Genomic DNA, 5,779 nt, shown 5'->3' with positions numbered 1-5,779 from the left:
ATTTGCTAATTTCCTAGTTGTAAATGATCACACTGAAAATTTAAATTTGACTATTGCAAGTTGGTTTGAAGTGACTCCATCCCACTCCTATTATCTTCCCCATGCAGTGAACCTCTCCCTTCCTTATACTTCTTATTGATCTGAATACCCCATAAAAGCCCATTTTTGTCCTTATCTTTTTAAAAACATGTTCAGCATGTACTCGGCTTCAGGCTTACTGACACTCTTCTCACATATCCATTCCCCTATGTTCCTACTAGGGAGTTCCTTGTGTGATCATATTGGCTTTGCTAGCTACCATTCCTTTTATTTTTTCCTTTGAATGGTTTGTCAAATCGAAATTCAATAGCATTCGTTGAGTGCCATCCTAGGCAAGCAAGGAGATGCAAAATTTTGACACAACTTGGTTGCTGCCTATGTGGGGATTTCTACAATAACAAGAGGATATAAGAAGAAATAAAAACACAGAATCATAATAATAAGCATGAAATATGAAGTAAAAGATACAAACAAAATATCATATGAGATTTGAGGAAAGAAAGTTTATTGTTGACTAGAGATAGAGGAGGAGAACCTGCAGAGACGAGGTAGCATTTGAGTGACTACAGGGAAAGAACACTGATTTTGGAATAAAATTAACTTCCAATCTTGCTCTTCAACTAACTGTCTATGTGACTTTGAACATGTCACTTTACCTTTGCGGCCTCAATTTCATTATCTGTATAATGGTAACAATAGATGATGTCCAAGGATACTTCAAGCTCTAAATTCTCAGTGAACCTCAGAGGATAGGCCTGCTTCTTTGCATTTTTTTAAAGAGATGATATCATGCTTCTTAGGTTATCTTCCCTTTTAGAGTCTCAGGTACTAAGATTAGGCCTCTTTTTTTCTTAACTTTTAGAAAACTCTTTTCATGAAGCACAATGATGACGATGAAATCAATTCAGTGAGTAAATACCTGCAATCTTTCCTTGGTATCAGAATATTGAAGAAAATTTGCAGCAAAAAAAAAGGAAGAAAGAAAAAAGTAGCTTGCTAAAGCATGCCACTTGAACATAGATTACTGCTTAAAACAGAGAAATGTTGTCCATGAAGAAGAATGGAGTTTGCGCATTCTGGTGGTTGAAATGGAAGGGAGTAGAGATGCAAAAAACGTCTCAATGTACCAGTGAGGATTTGGAAGTGGAGAAGCAGTTAGTACTTTGAGAAATGTGCTAGACTTCTCAGTCAGGAGGGACCTGAGTTCAAATCTTGTCTCTGATATTTGTTATTCGTGTGACTTTGAGCAGATCTCTTACTACTATCTAGCATTTATCAAGCACTTTAAGAATTGCAATGAGCTTTACACACGTGAACTCCTTTGATCCTCACCACTGCTTGTTGCAAAAGCATATCGGGGGTGGGGGGAAGCTAGGTGGTGGTGCAATGGATAGAGCACCGGCCCTGAAGTCAGGAGGACCTGAGTTCAAATCCAGCCTCAGACCAACCACTTGACACTTACTAGCTGTGTGGCCTTGGACAAGTCACTTAACCCCAATTGCTTAAAAAAAAAAAGAACAAAACAAAAAAAGCAAAAGCATATCTGTAAATTTTGAACCGATCATCTTGAGGTCTTAGAACATCTCTGAGTCCTGTTTCTCCTTTTTGATGAGGAAGTGTTTGTTTACTTTTCTAGCTGCTTTAGTGTGATAAATCCTGTCATTTTATATACAAATTTTTGTTTGTACAACTTATAGATCTGCCATAATTCATTATTCTATGTGAAAAGCATATGTTAAGACTCCTGTTACATAGGCATTAATTACTCTAAATATGTGTTTCCTGCTAATCTTTGATTTTAGGATGCCATTCAATGTTTTAACAAATACTGTTTTAGCTTTCTCCTTGATCCCTCTGTTCAGTGTGTCTCACTGGGGAAGACTAAGGTTATTTGTTATCACCTTAATCCGTTGTCTCAATTTGCATTCAGATTTAAATTTAAAGTCCACAATCTCCACTCTTCTTTCTCAAGCACTAAGAATTTGATATTTATGAAGTCCAAATAATATTTTGATATCATTGGAGAAATTTTCCACAGATGAAGTAGCTTTTTAATATGTATTTCAGAAGAGTAATTTAATACCTTCAGGTATTTTAATACCTTCAAGTACATTAAGCCATTAGTGTGTTGGTATGATTCCCTCTTTGACTTGAAAGCCATACCAATTATATTCAGGAAGAAGATAATAATTTTAACACAAAGAAGCCCATAATGGGACTAAAATATGTCCTGGAAAGTACCATGCTTTCTATCAATTGTGTTGTTTTTATTATCACTGTTACCAGTACTTAGCACAGTTCCTGCACATAGGTGCTTGATAAATGTTTATTGAATAATTATCCATTCTGATATTTTTGATGGAAATTAGAAAGAGCCCAAGGACAATTTACCATCTTGCTACTTTTATGTTTAAGTTCTTTTTCTAAGTGGATAAAATGATTGCTTTTAGGACTGAATTAGAATATTGGTACATAAGCTCATTTTCTGTAGACTTCTATCATTAAACTATTTGGGATTAAATTCACCTATGAAAAAGCTTAAATGTATGTGAGGAAAAACTATACATCAACATTAAATTTTGTAGATTTTAAATGTTCAGAATTCTATGAGATTAAAGAAAGTTTTTAATTCATGCGTGTGAGGAAGCCACTTTTTTTACATAAAAACCTTATTAATAAGCATAATGCATTGCAAGTTTGTATGTGTCAAAGATAAAAGCAAAGAATAGGTCAGAAATTTAAGATGTTTTTATTTCTTCTGTCTAGAATAGGGATTTTTTTTTGCAAACAGGGTCAGAAAGGTTGATGTTTATTATTTGTTTGCATAATATAGATAGATAAGAATGAAAAAAAAGTTGAAGAGAAAAAGGATTAATACATCACAACCATGCTGTCCCAGATAATATACACATCATAGAATCAGAGCATAGTGATTTAATAGGAATTTATTTTCAGAATGATGTTTTTACTATGATTAAAATTTAAGATAATTTAGTTCATATATAAAGACTATAGAGATGATATGGTGAGGAGATTGAGAGTTATCAGTTAGAATCACAGAGGTCAGATTCAAGCACTGACAGAAACCATTTTGTTCATGCCCTGAAAGCAGGCTTTTCCTATTTTATTCATGTTTTCAAAGTGTAAGTGATTTATACAATACGTTAAGCTGTACTCTATTAAAGAATGAGGCTTTAGGTCCAGTCCAACATGCTTTCAAGTATCCAGCAGGTTCCTAAGGTAATAGTTTATCATCCTTGGAGTTCAGTGAGGAGTTGAGGTGTTATATAATAGTTCTTCTCCTTGGGAAAATGTTAGATAGTTGATTGGTTGCACAGAGATATTATGTTTGCTTCTAAGTTTACCACAGACCTCTGTGTTTTTAGTAGCATTTACAACATGGACTGGAATGATGTGACTAGGACAGTGAACTGTAGGGAGGCCTTCATCAATTAACATCTACCTCATAAGTTTGACATTATGGTGGTACTGATGGTGACACCTGGCCTTCCGGACTCTTTAAGATTCAGATCATTTGAAGATTGCCAGACAGAAACATGGTGGGACAGAGTGGAGCTGTGAAAATAAAGATAGCAAACTGTGACCATTCAGTGTCTAGTAAAGAACTTGTACTGGTGATATAGCCACCAACACAAACAAAGGCTTTGCCAAGGGATCCAGAAATGATGTCCATCTTGTGCATGACTCCACCTCAATCACCTATTTTTTCTCTTCAAGCACCATATAATTCTATAACATGGATTTCATCCACAAAGGTAATTGTCATATTCGTGGAGCACATCATGTAGTTCTTCCAATGGATACATTGTTCCATCCCTTGAGTAAACAGTTTCAAATTCTACAGTCTTGGAGAGTAATGGGTCTGATTTCTTTAGCAGCTCTTTGAGATAACTTACATTATTACAGTGAAATATACACTTTGGAATTCTGCTTTTATGACTTCCTTGGATCATGGAGGTGTGGTTCCAGAATAAAAATGAATTTCTCATTCCAGCACTGTCTTAGATAAGTGAAAAAGATGGAGTCATTAACAACAAAGCAGAATGAAAATAATAATGCTACATCTTTTTCTTGGAGTTCAGCCAATTCTTGCCCTAGATTGACATGAAACTTGCTAGTTTCAGGAGTGTTTCTAGTATCACTTGTACCAGCACCATGTTGTTTTAATATTTCTATCACTGCTCCACACACCAAAGGATGACAACTCATCCCTAGATAGGTTTTGCTATACCAGGTAGAAACCTGCTTTTTAGAAATAAGATAATCCTGTAGTCATCTGTCATTGGGAATATATGTGCCCTCCAGTTCACAGTTTTAGACAGTTGATAAATATGATCACTTTTTTATTCTTATCAACTTTTTTTTCTCAAAAAAATATCTACTGGAAAGTAGAAACAGATTTTGACAAGTTATCCTGAAGGAAGTGGGATACCTTTTCTGGTCTTTGCTTTTTCATAAAATCCTGAAAATTCTTTAGCAAGTTATTTTGGTTTTCTCTACCAGCCTTGAAATTAATCACAGTGGGATTAACTGGAATTTAAGCAACTGCTTTTCTTACACCCTACATTTCCTATCCATCCTCTTAAAGCTCTACATTAGCTTTATGGAAAAATTGTTGGCTCCTTGATTCATCTGAGCTGCTATGAAGAGGCATTTAGTGGCAGTTATCTGATTCACTTGCAGAGGATGGATGGACAGAAGGAAGTTGGGAGCCACAGGTTGTCTGCATAGAATAACCAGCATTCTGGACTTCAGTTTTGGAATTTTGTTCTCATTGACTGGAGGTGTTTTGTTTTTTTGTTTTTGGGTTTTTTTCCCCCCTTTCCTGGAAGGGACATCACAAAGTGTCCATTCCCTGAGGAACAAGTTTAGATCAAACTTCCATCATTTAGGGGCATTTCTAGATGCAGAAGAGTAGAGATTTTGCTAGCCTTCTGGAGAAATGTTAGGGAGACTCTGGATGGAAATAGGCAGCAGTCAACAAGGGTCTCCATTTTGGAAATAGGACAGGATCCTGAGTGGTAGCTGAGGTGGTTGGGTTGAGATATGCTAGTGGGACGGACGAAGGTCATTACTCTGATTTCTAGTTTGATAATAAGTTTACCACATGAATAGGGATTTGGAACCTCTGCTATGTTACATGCATACATGCATAAATTTACATATATACGTACATATGTATATATATATGTATATATACATATGTACATATATATATATGATTACAAAGGAAACCAATTATATTGAAATGCCTTTATCAACTAGTTTAATGAACCCATGGGCCCAAGGTTAAGAACATTTAGTCTAGAACTATCACTTATTTGTAACATTAGCTGCTCTTCCTTAGTCAACCACAGTATGACCCACATGGAAGTTAAAGTATATTTCAATTTCCCTGTATTTTAATTCTTGCATTAATAACATTGTAAACTCCTTGAGGTTAGAAATCATGTCTTGTTTGTTTTTACACTTCCCTCAGCTCCTAGTGTAGTGTTTTCCAGTAGCAGGAAAATAATAAACATGTGTTGAATTAATCAATTAATTACATAAAATGTTTTTATGCTCAATCAACACCTTCTTTGTTGATACTTACAATCAAGGAATAGGATCTTATTTTAATGGAACAAATAGTAGTAATAATTCGCATTTGTAAAGGACTTTAACTTTTAAGAGTTTTTGTAGTGATGTAGCTGAAGAATTATTATACCTCTTATAATAT

General features: G+C 35.0%; 1 pseudogene; it reads right to left on the bottom strand.

Moving 5' to 3' along the window:
• Nucleotides 1–3,108: 3,108 nt before the first annotated feature.
• LOC110210849 (5-aminolevulinate synthase, non-specific, mitochondrial pseudogene) lies at nt 3,109–5,054 on the bottom strand (annotated as a pseudogene).
• Nucleotides 5,055–5,779: the final 725 nt, after the last annotated feature.

The sequence above is a fragment of the Phascolarctos cinereus genome, unplaced genomic scaffold (genome assembly GCF_003287225.1).
Source record: "Phascolarctos cinereus isolate Bilbo 61053 unplaced genomic scaffold, phaCin_HiC Scaffold_726;HRSCAF=1367, whole genome shotgun sequence".
NCBI classification, from domain to species: domain Eukaryota; kingdom Metazoa; phylum Chordata; class Mammalia; order Diprotodontia; family Phascolarctidae; genus Phascolarctos; species Phascolarctos cinereus.
The sequence above is the reverse complement of the archived record's forward strand: the minus strand, read 5'-3'. Positions and strand labels throughout refer to the sequence as shown.